The sequence below is a fragment of the Pleurodeles waltl genome, chromosome 2_1, assembly GCF_031143425.1.
Source record: "Pleurodeles waltl isolate 20211129_DDA chromosome 2_1, aPleWal1.hap1.20221129, whole genome shotgun sequence".
NCBI classification, from domain to species: domain Eukaryota; kingdom Metazoa; phylum Chordata; class Amphibia; order Caudata; family Salamandridae; genus Pleurodeles; species Pleurodeles waltl.
In genome coordinates this window covers 450,577,106-450,602,699 of record NC_090438.1, presented here as the reverse complement: position 1 = coordinate 450,602,699, position 25,594 = coordinate 450,577,106, and positions in this window count along the sequence as shown.

Genomic DNA, 25,594 nt, shown 5'->3' with positions numbered 1-25,594 from the left:
CACCACAACAGCAACATCTAGACAGGAACACACTGAGGTCCTGACATCACTAGCCAAGTTTCATAAGTCACCATTGAAGCTGTCACACATTGGAATTTACTGTACAGCCTAATGTGAAGACGTCAATGAGTGTGGTAGCCGAAATGTCACCTTACAAATTGTAAGTGTCACAATGACCTTTACATTAATACACTGCCTAAGTCTAAAGGTATGGGATGTCCAGGGTACTTTCATATGAACGTGCTAACAACACTTATAAATTAAACTCTACATTGAACTATCTACTCACCCCAAGTGAAGACACAAGGACACCTGTATCACAAGTCACAATGTTAGGGAGGGCACACTGCACTGAAAATCACAAAACATACTGATGACAAACTGTTAGCAGACAAACACGTGCTCAGCCAAGGTAAAAACACAATGCAGATGGTATAGCCTACAAGTATAGGATGTCACATCAGTACACAAAAGAGTCACAGACAACACAAGACAACTACTGCCATGAACGGTCTTTTCAATAATGCAAGCTACATCAACATGATCCCATTCTTTTTTTCTTTCAGCTGATCAGGGGTATGGCATCCAGCCATGGCTAATGACACCATTTGGCAACCCGATTACTGCTGCAGAGCGGGCATACAACGAGGCCCATAAGAGGACACGCAGCATTGTCGAGCAGACCTTCGGCATCCTCAAGTCAAGGTTCCGCTGCCTCGACATCACTGGTGGTAGCCTACTATATTCCCCGAGATGGTCTGTAGGATCATACTCACATGTGCAATATTGCACAACATTTGTGTAAAAAGGAACATTCCCCTCCTCGAACCAGACCCATACATGCCTGAAGACGAGGAAGAGGAGGATGCTGGCCTGCAACAGGAGGGGGAACAACCAAACACAGCTGCTGGAGTGCGTAGGCACCAACAGATTGTAAATAATTTGTTTTCATAATTATCACCATCACCACTTAATGCACTATTGTAAATAAACACTGATAACAAACACCACATCATGGTTTGGCCTATTCATTTCTGCCCACCTTTAGCTTTAAATATCAGAAGAAGAATGTCGTCTCATGGAGCAATAATGATATAACAATGAGGATACAGAAAAACACACAACAAATGTAATGCCCATCATACAATGGTCACATACACACACAATGTAAATGACTGACATCCTGTACAGTTCACCTTTGAAGGGCAATAGCTGAGGACCATACATATGACACACATACATGCAGGAAACATGGTTCATCGCAGCAGATGGCACACAACTAAAACACCATCACTCAACTAGGGGAAAACAAGCCTCATACATCAGGCAGTTGACATGCTTATGCTTCAGGAACAGGAATGTATTACCAGACTCTTGGCAGCAGTAATTCCAACTACTTACAATCTTTGCAATGACTATCTGTCACTAGAGTTACACATAAGCAGAACATACACAGCACAAGTGCCACACATATGACAAGCATCCAGCACATCACATCCCATCTACATGTCAGCCCTTTTCTAAAAACATTACACACACATGCGGCTTGTCACACCCCACCTGTCTGAAGAGGTCCCTGGAATGCTGATATGTGTACACTGAGATTCCCTCATCTACACACACACACTCACAAGAGTCATCCAGTGTGCCACACCCTTTCCTATGCCTACCATTGTCATAGTACCATCTCACTGCATGGAACTCAACTCATATAATACGCAGGCTTGGAGTTTATATGGCCTGGTATCACCTGTAGATTGATTCTCATGTGAAAGGTACTGTAGGCTAATTTTCAGCAAATCTCATCCGACAGGACTAGTGAGACACTGATGGAGGCCACACCAGTGATCCCCTCCATGCAAACCACCCAAATGTACATGCCCCGTCCCTGCTGATGCCTCCTACAGCATAGATGTTGGCATTTGGGCAATTACATCATTAAGCATTGCTACTAATGTTGCCGTGTAACACTTTATCAGGGTTCATGTGTCACCTTCAAGACAACACAGGACATACACAGTGTGACATGTCAACTGTCCACTCCTCCCTCTGACCAGTCCTAGTCAGACCACTGATCATGTAATTTGTGAAAGAGCTGGCTCCTGATTGACCCAGCATCCTGTCAGTCTGACTGGCACCTGTCCGTGGGTCACCCTAAAGATACCTGGGGTCCACCTATGGACCACACGTGCTGTCCAAAACGTCTTGTACCTCAGAGACTAATTTGTCATTTGCCTCATCAATGTATACTCAAATACATAGTATTGCATCATCTGACTGTCATTTGTATCATATTTGTGACAGTGCCCTTGAATAGCTAAATCATGGCCCTTCCGTTGTCTGGGCCTCATTAATGCCTAAACTACAAAGTGTGACAGTGTACCTGGACCATAGCGTTTGATGGTGTACGTGGCCTCCAGCCGAACCAGCAACCACAGATAATGTCCATGAAAAGACAACACATATGAGGACCCTGACAGTTCACACGCTGAGTTACATTGTTCAAATAATAAAGATGAGTCGTGTGTGCTGAATACCAGCCATTTACTTCTGCACAGAGGCTATGATGTTTCCTGATACATTACCATCCACAGAGGCAAACTTGAGTACAAATGTTGCAATGACACATGCCGGATCCAGACACCTGAGACATTCTCTCACTCAGCACACCAAGGTTGCCCAGTTGAAAATCTCATTACATGTCTTCAGTGACAGGGTGGGACCATCCACGTGTAGGTTACCATGTCCTCAATTACTTTTCTCACATTTAGCTACAAACGATACTCATTAGATACACGATTAGCTGCCACTAACTCATGAGGAGACGTGGATGTTACAGTGACAACATACACCTTAACAGTTGATACTGGATCAATATTGGACCACACACATGTACATGTACCATCCAATCAACAAAATGGTTGCAAGCAGCCTATCACAGTAGTGTCCCAGTTGTAACCTAGCAGGAAGAATGAAACATGCCACTAAACCAGGTAATGCATAAAGGGCCACATACATCAACAACCTATTTGCTATCATGACATAAGGAACATTTAGATTTTGCTATTAAGTCAATGCTAAATGGTATGTCAGAATTCTCCAAAGAATCAATAGGGCAAACGTCAAATGGGCAAATGGGATTACAGATTAGCAAACAGTGAATCATACCCAATTTGCTTCCATGGGCCTGCTGCCAATGGTTTTGCATTACTGAATTTGGGAAACCCTTGGATAAAGTTGCAAGTCTGGAACAGCAAACCCCAGGGTGCTGGGGGCCTAAGTCCCCCTCTGCTGCACCCCAAATATAAATTTTTTATGCACATGTGAAGCACACATAAGGCGCATGTGTGCCCTACGTGTCAAAAGTGAAACACATTTTAGATACATTAACTCGTAATTAGGACATGGTTACCCCCAAAAAATTGTTAGGCGACAATTGCACTACCTAATTGGCCTTTATGCAATTTGGAATAGCTTGATACATGTGGACACAATTTTGCTAAGGAATACATCCTGGTATCTCTTTCATATTTTGAAATTAGCAATCAGCAATTACCTACATATGTGTACAATTATGAGTAATATCCATTCTGGCCAATCACTACTATTGCACTGTGAATACCTTCTATACATCGTATAAGGGACATTTGCTATAGGTAACCCCAAAGTTTATCACTTAGCACCGTTTGGTCATGCCAAAATTAATTTCTCATTTGGACAAATGAAATACATATTTTTCATAATGCGTCATATTTCCACGCATACAGCTTGTGCGTCATAAATTTTGACGCACAGGAGTGCAGATAATGCAGGGCCAAAAATATATTTCATAAATAGATATCATAATATCCTGCATAACATGGCTGCCGTATTTTTCCATTCTGCATCATATTTCCACGCATACAGCTTGTGCGTCATAATTTTTTATGCACAGGAGTGCAGATAATGCTGAGTCAAAAATATTTTTCATAAGTAGATATCATAATTTGCTGCGGCTTAATTTTCACCTTTAGAACTTTAAAATATGCCTCAAACTAATATTATATCCCAATAATGAAAATGTTATTGACTCTGCATTATTTGCACTCCTGTGCGTCAAAAAATATGACGCATAAGCTGTATGCGTGAAAATATGACACATAATGGAAAAAACGGCGGCCATTTTATGCAGGATGTGATGTAATAGGATGTCCTGTTTACAGAATCTGTACAGTGGGTGTACTTTCACTTTCACTTTGCAGTCTCTGATTATTCTAGACTGTGTGGCTGTGTGCAAAGTGTTGTCCTGTGTATTAGTGCTTTTGTGTCCAGTGTGCCATCTCACTTGTTCTTTTGTCATCATTATCTTGTTGTAGAATACTGTCTGAGTCTGTGTTGTATTAAATTGTCAAGTCCAGTGTTGTATATATTGTCTGTGGGAGTCTGTTGTGGGTACTGTGATATAGGGGATAGTTGGGCTCTTCTTGTTAAGTTTTCTTTGTATTTCCCCACTCTACCTTTCCCCATTTCCCCCTTTTCCTTTTTTCTACTACTTTTTCCCCTTTTGAAATGTCTGGTAGGCCACGGCTTTCCAGGATGGGTGAGGAGGAATTGGGGGGGTTTATATGGCTTGTTTGCCATTTCCTCCCGCTTATGCTGGAGGCTGGGGGTAGGGTGATACAGCGGTATCACACGGAGGCCCGAAAAGTCCAGTGGCGGAAGGTGCGCCATCACTTGGTGCATCTATATGGTAGCCAAAGGAATGACCATCAATTGAAGCACCGCTGGGCTGATCTGATCTCCAGGGAGCAAGATCTGCTGGACCACCTGGGAATCAGGATTGGTGGCCATGTTGGTGAGTACAGATCATGTAAATGTGCACAATTTAAAGCTGTGTTGTGACATGTGATGATTGTTACCCAATCTGCCAGATAAGTAGCTGACTGTGTGTAATGGTAGGGACACATACAGGGTAATTGATGCACTATGTGAAGGATGACAAATGCTAGCAGTCAGGTAGCTCTAGTTTTCAACACATACAGGTTGCTTGTAGCAGAATGTAATGTAGTGCCGCCTTTGTGTCAGACAAGCGACACATTAATGACGCAATCTGGACTCTACAGGTCACAATAGCCAGTGAAGAATGGATGTAGAAACATCATACCTACATATGTTGATGCTATAGCTAGACTGACATTTGTAAACCCGACATGATGCTGAAAATGAGTGCTGCCTTCACGTCAATTGAAGTTAGCAATGTGGCCCACACATATGTCACATGTGTGTCTGGTTGGTGTGTAGGGAAAATGTTCACGGAAGTGCCATGCCTTGTCGTGATAAATGTGCTCCTTCACATTTGATTGTTACATGCCAGATCTGAGCATGAACCATATTTGTAAAGGACTCAGGTGCCCTCAGCTAACATATTAGACAGGTATTTATTGTCACTTGTGCCCAAATCAGAATAGGGATGGCAGTCCAAAGGTATGGACTAGGGTACAAACATCTATGTTTGGTGCCAATCACCATTGTTTGGACACATCAATGTATGAAACTGTAACAACATGAGGTATTGCCAAAGTACCTGGCCCTCTGTACCATGTACCTATCAGTCACATATGTGTCATGACCACATAGGCTGTTTGACAGGTCAGGCAGTCCTCAAGTAACCAGCTTTTGGATGTCTCTCTTGGATGCACATGATGAGATGAATGCACACCTATATTGTTGATGCATACTAATGGAGGTGCATCTTTGCCACCACATGACAGTCCGGGCCACTGCATGTGTGTAGTAGTGTGTGTAACTGTCGGAGGAGACTCATCCGATGTAAATGTTGCGCATGAATAATTCCATGCAGTATGAGCATGTGTGAAAGTGTTTCATTACTCATGTCATATTATCACATTGTCTTTGTATTTGCAATTGTTTGTCATTGCACGGATTCTGAGTATATTCTTCCTTCCATGCTTTACAGGTGGACCTGCACCGCACACAGTGTGAGAGGTGGCTCATTTTGAGGACCCCAACACCTACAGTGAGTGTTGCATGTGTGGTATTTTTTCTGTTTGCTGGTGATGCGTGATGGACTACTGTGTGTTGAACACATTGCAAAGTTTGATGCGCTGCCCAATCATTAGTCTTGTTCCATTAGTGGGATTTCAGTTATCACTTCATTTTGAGTTGACCTATGCTTATCCATTTGTCTGATTTTGGGTCTTTAGGCCATTCCTGTAGGGCCCGCTATGGGAAATGGGGTGAGTCATGTGGAATACACTAGTTAATGTAAGAGTTGCTCTGGGACTCGTCTCGGACTGAGTCTGTATGTCAGACTGACATTCTACCAGATAGCTTCTGCAAATGGCTTGTCTGAAATCTGCTGCTTCCCTAGTAACCAATGTACTGAGTACATTGTAGGTTGGATCTTCCGGGGGCATGTACTTCCACAAGTTGTACTAGACGTGTGTGAGACTAGAGTGCAACGGCCTAGGTGTACATGCTATTCATGATCATGGGTGTTCTTGCTCCTCTGTGTCTGTTGAAAAATATGCCTCACTGGAAGTATGTAATGTTGGCCTAGGTCAGTACATTTTGACATGTGTGGACCTTGGATAGGACAAGGTTTAGCTGACTCCAATTTGTTGATAGCCATTCACTGGTGGTGTGTGTGTGGAGGCAAAAACATGTTGAGCTTTCTATACACTCCTGGTTGTGCATCGATTTTGGGATTGTTGGTTGTTCTTCCCACCCCCCGTCAAAGACAGGCATGTGTTTGGGAATAAGGTACCTAGGACTGAAGCAACCAGTATGTTACATATACTTGTGACCATTTGAAACTTTGTTTTGAACCTAGTCTACACACTCGGTTACGGCACATGAGTTCTAGCGAATCCCATTGATATACTAGCGAATCCCATTACAAATTGCAGATCTTGAGGTTTGTGATTGTTATCACATACACTGACATATGTAGTCCAGGCAATAGGCGGAGGAGGTGCAGCATGAATGTTGGCTGCATTTGTAATTTTTATGATGACAATTTTGGCTGATGTCACCCATCATGTACATTATTGTAAATGCTATGTGTGAGATGACCTTTGTATGCAGGCTTCCCATGTACTTCCTCTGAGACTTTCAATGATCTATATGGTGATATGAGCTGTTACAACTACAGTAAATGTATTTTCCGATTGACCACTAGTGCTATTCCACACAATGCATTTCCTATGGTAAATAGTTGCCCTTTCTCTTCACAGCTGCAAACATGAGTGCCACACAGAGGCATGAATTTGAGAGGCGGGCCATGAGGTACCGACACATCCTGCAGGTGCAGTTGGGGTTCCGACGGATGGCCCGAAAATACCAGGCAGATCGGGCCTCCGGAGCATGGTGGGCTTCATCACAGGGTGGCCCAACGTTGCCCACTACAGCCACCACCACCACAACCACTGGTTCTCCCCAAGTGGCCCCAGCAACGGCGGGGACAGTTGTCCCTGCCTCTGCAGCAAAACCAGGACCCAGCATTATGACAGCTGCAGGACAGTCCAGTGGGCTAGGCTCAACACCCACATAGAGCACCTCTGCCGGGACCCAGACAGCAGCAGCACCTCCAATTGACCCTGCGGCATTCCAGGCTTTGGACCCCCAAAATAGACAAGTTCATAAGGAAGGTGGACAAGCTGAGGCAGGATGTGGCCTACCTCAAAAAGCGGGTCAGGTCCATCAGGCGGACCCTCCCGAGGGCCAACCTCTAGGACTGATATGGTCTATTTACATTAATCCCTCCCCTCCCTCCTCTTTCCTTGTTATCATGATTAGTGGGCTTGGGGGATTAGTGTTAGGTTAGTATAGGTTGTTAGCTTAGTTTGTGTTAGGGATGAGGGTGGGGGGTCCTTATTCTTTCTACTTTTCATTATTAAGTGTGTGGGTGGGTGGGTGGGGGTCAATGTTGGGGTTCCTGTGTGTTTAGAAAAAAAAAGAAGAAAAAAAATATTTAAAAACAAATATACAAAAAAATATATGATTGTTTAGGATAGTATAGTATGTGTGTAAGTTAGTATGTGTTGTCCTGCATGTGTCCAGTCTCATAATGGTGGGTGGGGGGTTGATGTTTAGATCGATTTGTTATGTGTGTAGAGTAAGTTTAGCTTAGGTTAGTTAGGGACAGTTGTGGGTAAGGAGTAGTCAGGTTAGATTAGTGTAGGTATGACTTTTCCCTTAGTTGCCTCTGGTGTGATTACTTATGAATAAATATATAGTTAAACCTTTGCATTATGTGTTAACTGCTACTTGATCAGGGCCTTGCCATCAGTGTAGGTGATTGTTGTTCAATGACATTTGTGTCCTATGCTACAAACCAAAGAAAAAAGAGGTTTAAAATGGCAGCTACCCCTTTTCTAACTTGGTAAGTATCCACCATTTGATAGAACCACCATTTGGAGTTTACATGGATCACAAAGGATTTGTGTCGATGAGTATGTTTTCTACATCACAAAGTGTGCTTCCAGACTTGGTATTGTGGGGAATTTTTTAGGTCGGGCTGCAGTGTGATGTTCAGGCACATCTTTGAAGATGAGGTGTTGTTAACACTCTTGTCTTCTTGTCTTCATTACTGACATAGATCATGTGTGCAAAAAATCAGCATGATTACCTATTTGGAAGTTTACTCAGAAAGGTTGATTGATGCTGTGTTTAGTTGAGTTTGCTTAGATTAGACTGCATAATTCAATGTATTAGTATTGCATGGTGACAACATTTATCGGCCACCATTAGTTGACTTTGATTTCTATTGACGAAGCATTATTCTGTCCAACACAGCATGATTGTGTGTGGTTTCTCACTTCATCAGTTATTCTCCTCAGGATGGGCAGGCTATGATGCAATCCTGGCCACTACACAGATGTATCTGACTACATGATGTCAGGACAGTTGTATTGACAAGCTAAATGGTTGTCACACAGGCACTTTTGTGTTATCTACTGGACAGTTGATGTGTCAAATTACACAGAGACATATTAGGTGTGCAAGTGCTATTTATTGATAGGTGCTGTAGTGCAATATGTACTTTGTCCAGGTTTGCTGAGTCCGTTCTAGTGAAATCTTACATGGTGATCCTACAGAAGGGGTGTGGATAATGTTCCTGACATGCTGGGGTGATGTTACCGACAGTGCAGAGGGACAGGATTAGCCAATTAGTAGGAGAGAGACATTCACTGGCAATGCTGACAAGTTATACAGTGGTTAGCAGAACAGTCATTGAGTATAGTTGTAGTGAGACTGGCATTTGACAATACTTAGGACCTTGGTCGAAGGAGGCCATGGTGCAGGAACTAGTGCTTCCGGGTACTCTTCCTTGTGAATGTGATCTGTTCCATGTCTTCATCTTCTGATGTGTGTGTTGCCTGCTTCGTCCTTGTTGTTGTTGGTTGTGAAGGGGCAACACACACCTCAGTGTTAGAAGACGTGGAGTCAGACATCCCGGTCACTGCTCCCTGTGAAGGTCTTAAGGGCAGTACTGCAGCAAGGAGGCCCTGCTGGTTTTTTAGAATAGCAGCCACATCATGATGGTAGGCAGCCAGGTCGACCCTGACGGAGTCATGATTGCATTTGTGCATGCAGTGAAAAGTTTGGGGTGCGAGGTGTTGTGGCAACTCCCTTACTGCAGTGGTGAATTCCTTGACAGTTTCTTGTAGTCCTTGCAGTATGGATATTAGGGCTTGCATAGCTGCTGCCTGATCTGCAGATGACATCATGCACAAGCGCACCCCCTCAAGGCTGGCTGACATAGTTTGCATCCCCACCTGCACCTCCTTGGCCAGCTCCCACTGTACTCCAACTACTGTTCTTTCAAAGCTGGTGCCAGTGTCGTCAGAGTCCTCAGCTGTATAGGAGCTGGCAGGTCTTGCAATTGGGGTGGTGGGTGGTTCTTCTGTGATGGCTGCTTGTTCTGTGCTCCTCCTTGTGACTGAAGGTGGGGTCTGGAGGGTTTGAAGGACCTTTTGGATGGTCTCCTGGGGAATGTTTATGGGCTCGTCATCCATGTCATCAGGGAAATCTGGGACAGGCATATCGGCAGGAGATCCATCTTCCTCTGCAATGAAACAGGGTACAATTAGTGTGTCTGTGTTGTGACAATTTTGACGTAACATGCCTGCCTTTTGATGAATTCACTTTGTGATCTTGTTTGGTATTGGTATCTGCTGTCCTTCATATGGGCATTGTTATAGGCCTATGGCCCACCTGTGTGTCACATGTATGATATTGAGTTATCAGACTTGTCTGCCTACTTGCCTCTAGGTGTTGCTTTATACCAAATAGAGAATAGCCACCTTTTTGTCCTACTCAACCCTCCGTGCATATCCATTCTCATGGTGAGACCTTTCACTGGCTGTGGGTGTTCTGATGGTCCTGGCAGCACAATTGCCTCTCAGGACCTGCCCCAATCCCTGATTGTTCACATTGACTTAAATGTAATTGACATGTAGCATATCCTATGCATGGCAATGTTATGATGTGATATGGATGTTGATATTGTTTATGTGTCCTGCTGATGTTGGGTCATGTGTGTTTCATTAGATTGCCCTGATTATCGTATCAGTGTCCTATTTCCCCCTCTGACTGTGCAGGTGTATTTCAGTGACCAGTTCCATGTATCCCCTCCTCAATGCTGTTGTCTGAGCAGTATGACTTTTGTGATGTTGCCTTGTTTGCCAGGCACAGGATGGACCCTGACATATGCAGCATGGGTGTGTCCTTAGTGCTGTGTCGCTCCTATTGCTGTTTAGATTGGCTGATGTTTGCGGCAACTATGGGCATTGACATTTGAGTGTACTGGGGCCTTTGTCTTGTTTCAGGGGATTGTTGCAGATGTCATCCTCACCCCCTAATTTAGGTATGCATGTTCCATGAGGAGGTTACTGCCATTGGCTACTATAGCTGCACAGAGATCAGAAGTGGTAGTGTCAACTGTTGTTGCAGTTACATTGCAGTTGTTGTTTTGGCTAGAGGATTGTTGATAGGGCCCTAGTTAATGTAGGAGATATTTTGGCTGACGAGTGCCAGGATGTAAGTTTGACGTAGTGGCCTTCCCTCCTGTCAAGGCTTTCCCTTTGCTCCATTGTTGACATGACAGGATGCCCCCATGGGACTGTTGTTGGTGTAGTGTAATGTTGTGCCCCAGCTTCTGTTTGTGCAGGCCATGCCCCCCTGCAGTACCCCTTTACCCATGCCACTCCATGTATATGATGACTTACATGCAATGTGTAGTACGTATTTCCCACCTGCTCACAGTTGACATTAGTGCATTTTAATTCCCCATGCGACTTTCCCTGCATGTGCGTTGTCTCGTGGTAGTCTGCGCTGTCCTGTCCTTGAATCCCTGTGATGATCTCCTCAGGGATGACGGCTGCGACCATCTCCTCCATGTGGTCCAGGGCCTCCTGGTGTGCTGGACTCCCACCTCCAGTCTGCAGTGCTGCCTTCCTGTTCCTGGCCATTTTTTCCTTTGTCCTACGTTTGCAGTCATGCCAGCGTTTCTTACACTCGGTGACTGTCCTGCGTACTTCAGCCACACTGTTGATCTTGTCAACAATTTGTTGCCATATGGCCTCTCTCCTACTGATTGGCAACTTAGAGGTGATAAACAGTTGGTGCTGGTGTTCCATCACCTCTTTAACCAGGATTTCCTGCTCCTCTGCACTGAAGCGACACTTTCTTTTTTTTCTATATATGTCCTGGTTCTTGTATGGATCGTCCTGGCTGGTTCCTGGTCTGTTGTCATCTCCCTGGGGTCTGTAATGGCATCTGGGATCCATTTTGGCTCTCCTCTGCTGAAATGGCAGTGTTTGCCGGTATTTTTGATCGACCCACAGTCATTTACGCTGCGTTAACGTCGTTTTCCTTTACGTCTTGACGTCGCGATTTGCGTAAAAAAAAATGACTCCCACCTGTTGATTGCGCCGCCGTGCGTCAAAGTATAAATATGACGCCCGCACAGTGCTACGAAATGGCGTTAGCCGGCGGTAAAATTTTTGACGGAAAACTGCGTTGACGCAGTTTTGCGTCAAAAAGTATAAATATGGCCCTCACTGTTTTGTTTCTCTGTGAGGCCGCCAATTACCCAGTGATATTCCGATTGCTCCTTTAGTCCCAATTCATCCAAATTTTCCTGAACCGTTTGATAGCACCTACTCTTTTTGTATATAAACACTCATGACGTTCTACCCTATCCATCTTATCGCACCACTGAACGATTGCTAGTACAACCGCTGATTTCCAATTTACTAGAATAAGAGATTTTTCCACTAGAGTAGCCATGAAGAAAAACTGATTCGGCTCAGCGGAAAATCCTTTTGCCCCACAAGTAATACCAAAGAGATCTTCTAATGAATCAGGAATCATTTATTGTCCAACCCAATTCTCTATAGACATTTCTCTATAGACATTGATCCAGTATCCTGACAATCTGGGACAAGTGATTATCGTGTGACACCAATCCCCTACTTCTCTCCCACACCTGAATCATGCAACTTCTCCTCTGCCATAATCTGCTTAATCCTCCCAGGCATATAATATCATCCATTTGCAAATAAAAGCCATTCTTTTAAAATAAGCAGCTCTAATGGCTTTGCCGCTATACCTATTATAATAGCTCCATTGAGCTGGTGTTATTTCACCGCCGAAACTCTCAGCTATTTTACTCATATGGGGCAGGTTCAGCGGTGGCCCGATGTTCTTGAGTAGAACTCGATGTCAGTTCCTCACACCTGATAAACGTGAAATGAAAAATGTCTGTCCAATTTTTTCCGCTATTTCACTTGAACCCGTTGAATAACTGGAGCAAAGATGTTTCTTTTGAGTGCAACTAAAGAAGAATGTGGGGCTTACTAATGGATTCTCATGTCTTAAAGTCGGCCAGGAGATGAAGTTCTTGTTGTGAAAAAATCTTTAAGCCTGATGCAGCCTGTTGCAGCACACCGATCAAGCAGAGAGCGACCCACATTTAAACCCCGCCTTGCACAGTCATCGAGTCCTTTTAGAGGATGATACCTGGGAGTTTGCATTTCTGCAAGATAGAAGTTAAGCTGTCTGTCACAGCTCTACGGGTCTTATATCGAGTGCTCTTTGGTAATCTAGGGATCTGTAAAAAGGAGATGGGGGTCTATCTGCGTGGTTTTTAACATCTTATTCAAAAATTAGTTATACATACCAATAGGTAGGTTAGAGGCGAACGTCAGCCAGTTCAAAAGAGCGGCTTGAAAATATAGTTTGAATCATGGAAGTGACAGACCACCTTCCTACTGTGCTAACAGGAGAATTGATAAATTTACCCATGGCACCTTCCCTTGCCAGATAAATGTACGCATTTCAATGCCCATGGCATCGAGAAAGGACATAGGTAATTTAATCATTTTGTAGGAAAATGCGAATAAAAACAGTGGTAGTAAGTTTACTTAAATAAGGACTATCCTTCCTATAATCATGAGTGGAAACTGCCCCCATTGTTTAAGTAATGTGTGCATTTTAGTTAATAATAGTGCATAGTTAAAAGTAAATTTTTAGTGACCTTAACCCCCAAATATCGCGGGCCACCCAGCCTGACATGTTGCCCGCATAGCCGAACGAAGAATATCTGTAGGACAATAGAACATAAAGGCCTCCGATTCTGCCTGATTAATTTTATAGCCGCTGATAGCTGTAAATTTGTCAATTTTATTGAAGGTGTGTTGAATATAATTCTTGGCCGAAACTAAGTATAGTACCACATCATCCAAATATAATTTTAGCTTTGGCGCCCCCAGAATAGGTGGCCTTGTGTTATTATTTTGGTGAATAGTGCAAGCCAGTGGCTCTCTGAAAAGGGTGAACAGGATGGGACACATTAGTCACCCTTGACAGGTGCCCCTTTTAGTGATTATCTCCCCCTCCTTAATATTATTTAGAATTATACTAGCTTTAGCCTCAGAGTATAATGCTTTCAGCAGATGTGTGAAACTCGACGGAAATGCAGCTTCTGAAGGATTGCATACAGCATGTCCCGTACGACTATATCAAAAGCTTTTCCTGCATCAGGCATTATAATACCAGCCTCCGTGCCCTGGATGGAGTAAAAATCGATCGCTTGCGTCAATAAATTTGTGTTCAAATAGATGTACCGCACTGGAAAAAATAATTTCTGATCGAAATGGATAAACGACTGAGCCAAATCAGCCAGCCAATTTGCAACTATTTTAGTGAACAGCTTGTAATTGCAATTAAAAAGACTTATGGGATGATATACATTGGGATCCATCTTGGACTTATCTTTCTGAAGGAAACTGATCACAATTGCAGAGAGTTGGTCTTTTACACCTCTGCTGGTATCCCATTGTGACCAGTAGCTTTGGTGTTAGGTAACAACTTTATCCCTTGCTGTACTTCGACCAATGTTATCGGTGTGGTTAAGGCCTCAATTTTAGCATATTTAGGATATTTATCCTTTCCAACTAGTCTGCAATTACCTCGGCAGAGCTATTCTGCGCTTTGGAGTATATTCCCGCGTAATGATTGAGAAATGTCTGTGCCACCTCCGAAGGCAATGAATGAATTGTGTTGGTCAAGGGATCGCGTATCCTTTTAATAATGTTCGTATTGCCTCGCTGTTTGACTGACCAAGCTAAATACTTGCCAATTAATTTGCTTTCTTCAAATCTCTTCTGAAGATATGAGTCATACAGAATCTGAGGCTGTATGGAGTGTCTGCCAGTTCAATTTAGCTTGGACTAAAGCTGTCTGAGTGGTCTTATCAGGGACCTGGGGTGTCAAAGCTTCCTCTAATCGAGTTTAGAGATTTGCATGCTTAATCTTTTCATCCTTCCAGCCAGCCGCCTAACAAGCTATGACCTGGCCTCTATAATATGCTTCTTAGGCTTCCCATAGAATTAAATCGAAAGCGGTGCCTGAGGTAAGACTCAAGAATTCCGCTAAGCTGTGCCTCATCTGATCAACCCAGAGATCTTCCATTAGCAGTGTTAAATAAAAATTCCATCCTGGTCTTTACGACTCTACTGCTACTAATTCAATGTTGATGCAGATTACAGAATGGTCAGAAAACACGTTTACTAAAATAGAGGCGTCTGCCCAGGGAACAGTTTGCAAACCCCCCAAAAAAATCTATCTGTGAGGTTGTGACGGAGCGTTTGGAATAACATGTATATTGATGGACCACAAGATATTTACCCTGACAAGGACCAATTAAGGCGAAGTCCTGAATTAAGGCTTGAAGGGCCATGATGGATTTATATTTATTATGCTTTTTATTCATACAAGATGTATCAAGGGCCATGTCTTGAATTAGATTAAAGCCTCCCTCTTATATCCAATGTCCTGGTGCCTGTTGTAATAAACAAGAGAGATCTTGAACGGTCAAGGGCACGTACTTGATAGGTCCATAATAACTCACAAAGTTATAGACTTGATTATTAGTTGTAGCTTATACCCAAATTCATCTGGCCCTTAGGTTGCGCACTTCTACTAAAATTTCAAAATGAGCTATGCATGTAAATAGAACTGCTACCCTGCAGTGTGAAGCCTGTGTAGATGCAAAATTTAAATACTGAATACAAGCTGGCACACGAAGCTGGCGGCCTTTATTCTTCAAGTACGCCTCCGGTAAAAATATGATGCCTGCATCTTGGGATCTGAGCCAGGATAAAATGTACTTACACTTCAGTCCGTTATTCAAGCCATTCACATTGTAAGATACAATTTTCAATATATTACTAAGCAACATGTCCGAAATATTATTTTCCAAGTTGCCACCTGCATTTTCTTTTCTGAATTTCTCCCCCTCCAACCACCAACCAATCCCATCATGAGTCCCATCACCCTCATCCCTGATCTCCACACACCCAACCCTATCCCTGAGATCCCCTCCCATTCCCACCTCGGCCACCAACCACCTCTCTCCCTAGATCCGTCAACTCGGGAGTCCAGCCCATCATAGACCTCATTGCAGCCATAACTCTCTCCTCCTGCTCTCCACCTCTTCCCCTTAGAGCAGTGACTTGACAAGGCACAGATAAGCACCTAAGGCAACCGAGGGTATATTTGTGTACACCAATATTCTGAATTGTGCATAGATCAAGCTATAACAGGCTGTGGTTACTGTCAGCCCACCATTATTCTGCGTGTTGACCCACCACTACCCTTAGACTAATGGATGTAATGTAACAAGTCTCTTGCTTGTTCCACATCGTGGAAAATATGCAAATGTCCCTTAAAAAGTACTTTTAGCCTTGATTGCTGTGCGATACCAGCTGGGGTACCTGCATTTTGGAAGTTGCTCACCAGTCCTCTAAATTCAAGCCCTCATAGAGCTGACATGGTAGACATATCCAAAAATATTTTGAATGTAAAGTCTCCTGGAATGTGGTGGGATTTAGCTTGAATGGCTTTGGAGAGAATATGGTCCTTGACCCGATCATCTCCAAAATTGACCAATAACTTTGGATACTTTGCACTTGATGTCTGGGCTGCGAGGACTCTATGGGCCCGTGTAATTGTAACATCTAGTTTTTAAGCTGCGCTCACGGATACATATATTTATACATAAAGTCTGTAATTAACTAGGCTATGGTCTTCCCACTATTCTGACCCTCGAGGATTCCTGTGAACCGCTAATTGGAGCCTGCATTTTGAACGTCGTTCATCAGTCCTCTAAATTCATGCCATCGTGGAGCTGACATGGCAGACATATCTAAAAATATATTGAAGGTAAAGTCTCCTGGAATCTGGTAGGATTTAGCTTGAATGTCCTTGGAGAGAATATCGTCCTTGACCTGATAATCTCCAAAGTTGACCAATATCCTTGGATACTTTGTGCTTGATGTATGGACTGCAGGGACTCCCTGGGCTAGTGTAATTGTAAAATCTAGTTTTTGAGCTGCCGCTCACCGATACACATATTTACATACAAGATCTGTAATTAACTTGGCTATGGTCTGCCCATTATTCTGACCATCGGGATGCCTGCGAACCGCAAATTTGAGTGCTGTGACATATTCCCTGCATTGTTGACTTTGATCTGCAAGTCGTTAAGCTCTGTTTGAAGTTTACCAATTGAGGTGTCCAGCTGGATACCCCAATCCTTCAGAGTTGACACACGCTGCTCTACCTCAGTAATGAGTGTGTTAAGTTGCTGTACATGATTGTTAACAAAGGTTAGCTGTTTCTGTCCTCCGATTTGCTTCATCCTGTGAGTTTTTAATAATTTTGAGCTCACTTAGGATCTGGTGAAGAAGTGTTTCGGTTTTAGGGGGCACACCTCTCCACTGCCACCATTCTTTCTCCCACAAGTGTGGAAACGAAGGAATGTCCAGATGCGGTTGGTGAAGAATTTGCTGTGTTTAGGCTGCTATGTGTACCTTCCCCTGAACCAAATGGAGGTACAGTTAATGCTGCATTGAAAACATTTGGCAGAGTAAAGAACTGCACACTACCTAAAGATTGTTGGTGAGCGTAGTCACCATCTTTCTTTGCATAATGATAAATGTATGATCAGCCTCAAAATCCGTGCACACAGATTAATGGGGACCCCTCAGTGTCAAGTTACATGTGAATATTTATAGACAGCGGCTAAAAAAACAAAAAACAGTAAAACAGACAGACTGCTTCAGGACTACATTACGACTTCTATATGGGAGTGGAAAAGCAGAGGGTGAGAGAAGGGGGAGAAAGCAGCTGAAGCCTTACTCTGGCAGGAGAACAAGAGGAACAAGCAGTGTCACGTAGAATCCTGTCGGCAATAGGCTTCTTGTGTGGGGTGATACCTGGGGCTGCCACGGAAGCGGCCCCTGTAATCATAAATGCATTTTGCGGTCTCCAGGTAATCCCGCCAAAACACTTGACATGGCGAGTAATATATGAAGAGGATTATGCATGAGTCCCGGTTTAAAATACGTGCCCCAGCTAAGCCTGCACCTAGTCTGAATAAACGTCATCGCAACTCACTGGGCAAGTATTTGGCACCGAACTTAGTGGGAGCTGCAATATAAGCTGATTCCATGTCGGCAGCGACTATCATGATGGAAGTCTTGCCAGCTAGCCTAACATGTCCCCCTAGCACAAGACGGAACAGGGGAGGGGACTAGCTATTGATGGGAGCATCAACCTTGGTGAGAACACTAGCAAGAACAGTGGCACAACAACATAGACAAACTCCACGGAGGAAAGAGTGGATCCTCTGCCTATCGATGGTGCACAGCAAGAAATTGTAGTCCCTCTTTCTGGTACTGGCAGCAGAATAGAGGGTGCGGTAGGGAAAACTCTTTTTGATAGTTCCTGAGGGGCAACACAACATAAAACATACCCACTGTTCTCTCTGGCTGGCTCTAAGGAGCTCTCAAAGGCGATGGATCTTGTCTAAAGCAAGACGAATATAAAATGTCTGAACGATGCCCAAGGCGAGTAAATCAAAGTTCATTCAATCAATATTATTTCGTTATCGTTTATTAACTTGTAGAAAAAACCGTCTTGCATTTGCAAGCCTTCTGTAGATATTGATTGGCACCTGCATGTTAAAAAGCTTCAAACTGCATCATAATATCTTAAAGTCATGAGTGGACTCGGATTCCATCATAATAACAGTCAGCAATGTTTTGTGAAGAATCTGCTTCATCAAGGCTATGTTACTTAAATCAACAGTTATCTCCTTTTTCAACCGTCAAACATATTACTTTTCTTTCATTTACTGATTCATTATACACTACCAATGTGATAATCCCAATCCTCGAACATTAGTTCTTACTGACCAGACTTTAAAGACAATCTCATAATAAGGATTCTGCATTGCTGGCAGCAGCACACCCATTTCTGTTTCTGCAATTTAAGTGAACAATGGTTCCTATGGGGAAGGTGTAAACCTCAACTTCCTCTGTAATCATAGTAACCATCTAAAGATTGGTCCTGATGAAAAAGGAAAAGTGTTATTCATTTACCTATTGTTAAAATCCCAAACAAAATAAAGGTCTATATTTTGAAGCTCTTAAAGGTGATGTACTGTTCCCAATATTGCATCTGTGAAGTGAAAGTGAAATAAAGGAATATAAATGGGCAAGCGCTATACAAAATATGTGCAAGAATAGGGACTGGTATGGATCCACTGGTGGTTAATTTGCCTTCTGAAACAGAGTGATATGCTCCAAATCAAATAAGAAAATAGTACACTAGCATTATGTTAAAATTTCAACCCCATAATAAGCTTCCAAAATAATGTGTTACACCCCCAGGGAATGGCGTGTTAAGAAACGAGAGCCGTACATGCGTACATGGGTATTTCATTCAAGGCTGCAACATCCTTGAAGGAAAGATGTGTGTACGTCTCACCAGTCATTGACGGTGTTTCTTAGATTGTTGGGGATATTGATCAATGGCCTGGGTTCCTTAAATTTCCAATCCAGAAACGCAGAGTCATTATCACTTTCCTAACTGACGTTGCAACCTGACACTGTGCGATAAAGTTTACCAGAAATAAATCAGAGTGTAGGAAATTCAGTGATGTTTTTTTATTAGACATTGGTTATGGAGTAAATTTCCTATGTTATGCGGATGAGGTTTTCCAATCATTCACTGAATACTATAAATGAGCATATCTTTTCTCACTCATATTGCATTCTGGGGCAGTAGGATGTTTACATGGTGATCAGCATTTGCTCCCACAGTCCACTGCTTCTAATAACTTTAAAAAATTGAAATATTAAATCATATTCAATTATTTTTTAACGTGCCCCTCCTAACCTATTGTTACAGCTATAATAGGAATTAAGCTGACTAAAATTGAATGAATTACTGCTAAAGTACAAATGGCAAAGTGGGTTTTTACAAAGTGACCTTTTCAGTATATTTATCAAAATTCTTCCTTCACAATTGCACTAAATGTTTGCTGCATATTAAAAGCCAATGGTAAATAGAATTAGTAGGGTTTTCCTTACACAAACAGTATAAAATGTATATTTAATCACAAATACGCTTTTTCAAAGGGGCAGCTACAAAAACCTATACCGTGAACACAGTAAGGGCCTGATTTAAAAGGCCATAGCACCACCCTAGCGCCGCCATAGTTTCACTTTATTGAAGCAAAGGCAGCGGTAAAGTGGCTTTCACACAAGCGCCATATTTACAAAGTGGCACAATGCATGCATTGTGGCACTTTGTAAACCCATGCGCCACATTATGCCAGGTGGCGAGATTGGGTGGACGAGAGAATGCCTAAACTGATGAATGGATGGATGGAGTCTGCAAGATATGATGGCGAAGGATGGATAACGGGTGGACGAAGGGGTACATGGATAAACAGTAGGATGCACGATTAAATTGATAGAAGTTAGATTACAAACGGATGAAAGGAATTATTAAAATATATGGGTGAAACAATGGATTTAAGACGCATGGAAGGATGGCGGTTGAATTGATGTAGTAATGAAAACCTGAAGGGATGGCTGGATTAACGAAAGGGTGGAGATGGGTGGGAGGAAGTGTGAAGGAAACTCTTAAAGTAAGGTTTGAGATAGGTGATTGACTTGCTGTGTGGCATTAAAAGCAGGCTTCAAAACTGACTCTATTTTAATTTTGTTGCACCATTTTGTCTCTAACGATAGTCTCGTGTTGTAGTCTTGAGTTTGGCACCTGGCATTCTGAGTGACTTAGATAATACGTTTATTTCTCCATGGTCTAATTTTGTGAACGCTACAGTATAACCACCAGCTTAATTGGGGCAATAAAACGAATAACCCAAAATGTCAATTACTTTATCATCCCGTTTCTAGATGTGGGTATGGATGTTATGAGAAAAAAAAACAGTTTGCGTAAAATGATCGGGTTTCTTGGATATAAATGATAAAACTAAGAGCACAGGCACAATGTACTAATAAACAAATCATGAAATGCACGACTTAAATATGCACAAACCAACATTTCTCTTTGTTGAACACAGGAAGTCTTTGCATTTGTGCAGTTCGTATTCCTAAAATGACACAGTGCACAGGCTAAAAGGTACTTGTTGAAAGAAGCGAAATTAACGCAGGACGCGCAAATTATTCATGTAACCCTTTTATAGTTGAATCACTGCCTCTCTGCCAAGCTGCTATTGTTGTCAAGGCGATGAGATTAAAATGATTTGAGAAACTGTATAAATAGGAACATTGTGCTAAGAGAAGATTTTTATTTTACTCAGCACGTTTTTGTATGGCCAGAGGATAGAAAGGCTATGGTGAACGACAACTGTGCTGGGACGTCAGGGTTGATCTTCGATAGAACAGCACCCTTGGCGGTCTAAAAATTGCCATCACCTATGAACCCATGCCCCATCCCACCATATACTCCACTACCTCGAAGCTTCTGTATTTGTGTTTTGCAAACACCCCTTTATGCAATTGTAAAGGAGCTTTAAACAGGTGCACCAGGTGCAAACAGGTACATCGTATTACAACAATGCGCTTACCCCTGGTTAGTTCCATTAGTGAAACACGTACCTGCTGCTTGAAGCAACCACTTAATATTTCACTATGCAGACTGCACCCACTTGCACTTCAAAGGGGAGGGATAGATCCCACTGCAGGCAGGTGCAGGGAGTGACTCCCCAAAGTGGCCTGCCATCTGGGACACACTCCTTCTGCAATCTTTGCTTTTGCCCCTACATCAATTAGACAGTTTGGGTGTAGAGGAAACGTGTTTCACTCAATTGCTTGATGCCATGCATCAATTCAAATGAAACAACACACCTTTGAGATAACCTGATTGCTGTATGTGTACCTGCGCTAGCTGTATAGTAGAAGGAGTACACCAGCGTGTGTATACAATACTACCTCATATTATTACAGGGGGTCTCTGTTTCCAAAGGCAGTGCAACCTAGATGGCCTTTGACTCTGTACTGTTGCTGTACGTTAAATCAGAAAGCATCAAATCTTAGCTGGGTTATTTTATATGTAACGTCAGACTGAAGACACGTCCCAGAAGCTTTCTCAGTACATCTGCTACACACTTTATGGGCCAATCTTTGCACATCTCCACAATGCTGTCGTGCTTGAGGTGGGACTGTATGGCCATTTATTAGCAGTGCTGTAAGGAGGTATGCAATGGATACTTTTAGGATATGGTGTATAATCATTTGTTGTACACAAGGCGTCATCTGGGAGCGTTTTCCTCATGTGTACAACGAGGGTAAAATATTTAAAAAAAAATAAAAATAAAATATTAGAAATAGGCATTTCTAGCATGACTATAAAAATATACATTAAATATATATGATTTGCTAAAGCTTGAAATAAAAAATAATATTGCTTTCATATATTTGTACCTGAATTGAGCAGGCACCATTTTTAAATTTTAAATATTAATATTTTAAATATTAAAAAGGGCAAGGAACTGCATCACAATGTTTTAGTTCAGTTTATGTCTCCTCTAGGCAGGTCCCAGTTGTCTCAGTAAAGAGAGTCATTGTGGAGGAGTTGGAGTTAATGTGCAGTTATTCACCTGGCACTTGTTAATAACACATGCCTATGGAAAAGTAAGTGCAACTGCTCTCTCCCCTGCATTCGCTAACACGTATGACACAGCATTACTCTGAAATGAAAATCGCTGGAAAAAGGGCCATTTCCAACACTTTCAATAAGTAATAAGGTAGCCAATTGTTATCCTATAGGAGAGGTAGATGTTTTCACTACCGGGATATGTAATACTTAAAAGTACATGCCCTAAATACATCACATCCTTCCCTATGGGTTGTTTAGTACCTATCCTAGGGGTGACTTATTTGTATGAAAAAGAAAGGTTTAGGCCTGCTAAAATGTTTATTTTGCCAGGTCGAAATGGTAGTTGAAAACTGCACAAAGAGGCTGCAGTGGCATGCCTGAGACCCGTTTAAAAGTTTACTTAAGTTGGTGGCACAAACAGTGCTACAGGTACATTACTCACATTTACTTTACAGGCCCTGGGTACATTTAGTACCACTGTACTAGGGACTTCCAATAAATTAAATGTGCCAATTGACTGTAAGCCATTTTCATCATGTTTAAAGGAGAGAGCACAACATTTTAGCACTGGTTAGCAGTGGTAAAGAGTGCAGAGTCCAAAAGGCAGAAACAGGAGGATTGAAGGCAAGAAGTTAGGGGAATACCACACCAAGGATATCAGATCCAACACCAACAATCCACTGTCCTGAAATAGCAGTAAAGGAACTAAATACTGAGGTTCGTATTTGTTTTTAAATTGTGCATCGTAGCACAAGATATAGAGCTGCTGTGCTGTGTAGCATCACATGGATAGAGCAGAGCTGCATACATTCAAAGAAATGGTGGTTCTGCTCTCCATGCACTGGCACAATGTGTACATAGTGCAAGGGTGTCTTTCTTGTGGTAAGGATAGTTTTGTTCAGGAGGGCATGCCTTCCTGCATAAAAACTATCCATTGAGGATAGTTCATTATCAAAATGCAGCACACACCCAAAGGAGAAATACAGAACAGAAAAAATATATTTCTCTTCATCATACCAGCAGTAGGGAGTAGCAGAATTAATGTCTACAAGTCTTTGTAGAAATCGGTTTGCGTCAAAGTCCAGGGGTGGATGCACAAGAACACCCATGCACCACCCATGGAATGCCACTCTGAGGCAAAGATTCAACCAACATAATGCACTTCTTTGTCTTACTTTTTTTTTTACAGACCAATAAAATAGCTGTTTGTGCTGCTTTGTAAATACTAAAAAGGATTTTTGATGTGGGTCTGAGGTAATAAAGTAGTGCAAACCTGATGCAAAACATTTGCAAATCTAGGCCTGTATTTGTATTGCTTAAATGACTTAATAGTCCAAATGAAATCCTGTCTTTCGAGTTGCTGTTTTTCAAAAGTAAAGCATTCCTCATTACACATTCAATAACATCAAATCTTAAATAATAATAAAGTGGAAACACTCAGTAACTATTGGCAATAGAGATGGAGCAATCAACTGTCCCTAATATAAATATATCTTACTAGCTTTAAAACATTGTACTATACTTTCTTATTTAAGAAAAAAAAGAGCAAACATGTCTCTGATAATAAATTGAATGATAGATTGTTAACTATCAAAAACAGGGCTGGTTTACAACTATGTGTGTCTTGTGACATAATAAAATATCGTCATGAAGCTCGAGTTGTGCTGTGTGTGGCAGTTGGAGCTCAAGCAAAGACACCTCATTATTGATACCTATTTCTCTCTGATTATTTGTTGAGTATGTGTTCGAATTATCACCTCCCTGTAAGCTGCATCAATATAACAGCTTTGAAAGAAGAGGAGTGTAATGGGGAGCCCCACACTTTTCAGACATTCTTCCTTCTTGACTATATTTAAAATGCATGCCTACAATCCAGTTACTATCACCTATCATTCTCCTGCCTTTCCTCTCCCATATCCTTCAAATCACTTAAAAAGAATGCCTACCACCTGCCACTCTCCAGCACTTTTCTCATTAAGCTATCTTCTTGTATATTGCACTGTTACCTAATATACAGGCACTTTTCTATACCTTTCACTGGCCTTCATGACCTTTTACTGACAAAGAAGCATGGTGAGGAGAAGGGAAAGGAGGGGAGGGGTGGGGAGAGAGGAAGAGGAGAGGGCAGGGGAGGGCAGGAAGGTGAGGGTAGAGGAGGAAAGGAGAAGAGAGGAGAGGAAAGGAGAGTGTAGTGGATGGGAGAGGAGAGAAGGGGAGGGGGAAAGACGGGTAGGACACATTCCCAGATTTACCAACATTGGAGGACCTAGGAATGCATCAGAATTGTACACCTCCCCAACTGAGGCTCAATGAGGAGAACTTTATTTCTGCTTGTTGTTTCCTCTTTCTGCAGCACACCTAGAAAGAGAAAAGTGTCTCTGAGGATTGTTTGCATCGCACTTAGAAAGAAGAAAATGCCTTTGAGGGTTGTTTTTGTGCTGGAATGAAAACGTCCTTCCTTCACAAAAACAATCCTGCCTACAATGCAGGCACCCTTGCACCATGAAGTAAAGGTGCCTGTATTGGCACTAAGCAGCCAAAAGTGTGCCATCACAAAGAAAGGACAGAAATGCATCATATAATTGTAAATATGGCACATTTCTGCCCTTTCCCATTCACGCAGCGCAGTAAATTGGCTTGCTGCTTTGTACAGTGTGATTTTTTGATAAATATGGGCCCCAGAGCTCTGTAAGGGCAGGGAATAGCACAGACGTGGAGTGGGCGGTAAAGCAGTAAATGTGTTTTTTGATGAGGACTGGGTGATGTAAGGAACTTATGTAGATGGAGAAGGTTGCCAAAAGTCAATTAAAATTAAGCTTTGTTTTAGGAGAAGACAAAAATCTGAGGGAGGTGTGGTATAGTGTCATAAACTCCTGTAATGATCAATATTCCATTGTGTTTTTTGTTGATGTCACTCAGAGGGAGACAGAAGGGCATGGGAAGGGGGCAGGCTTATAAAATGATTGTCTGGCAGTAGAGCTTCATTCAGCACCCTCAGTGAAAAACAGCCCCTTTGTGGCTTTTAAGACACGTGCAATTCCATGCAATTCCATGTGAGTTATGCAGCAACTTCATATTACAGGCTTTTGCAGTACGCAAATTGCATGTT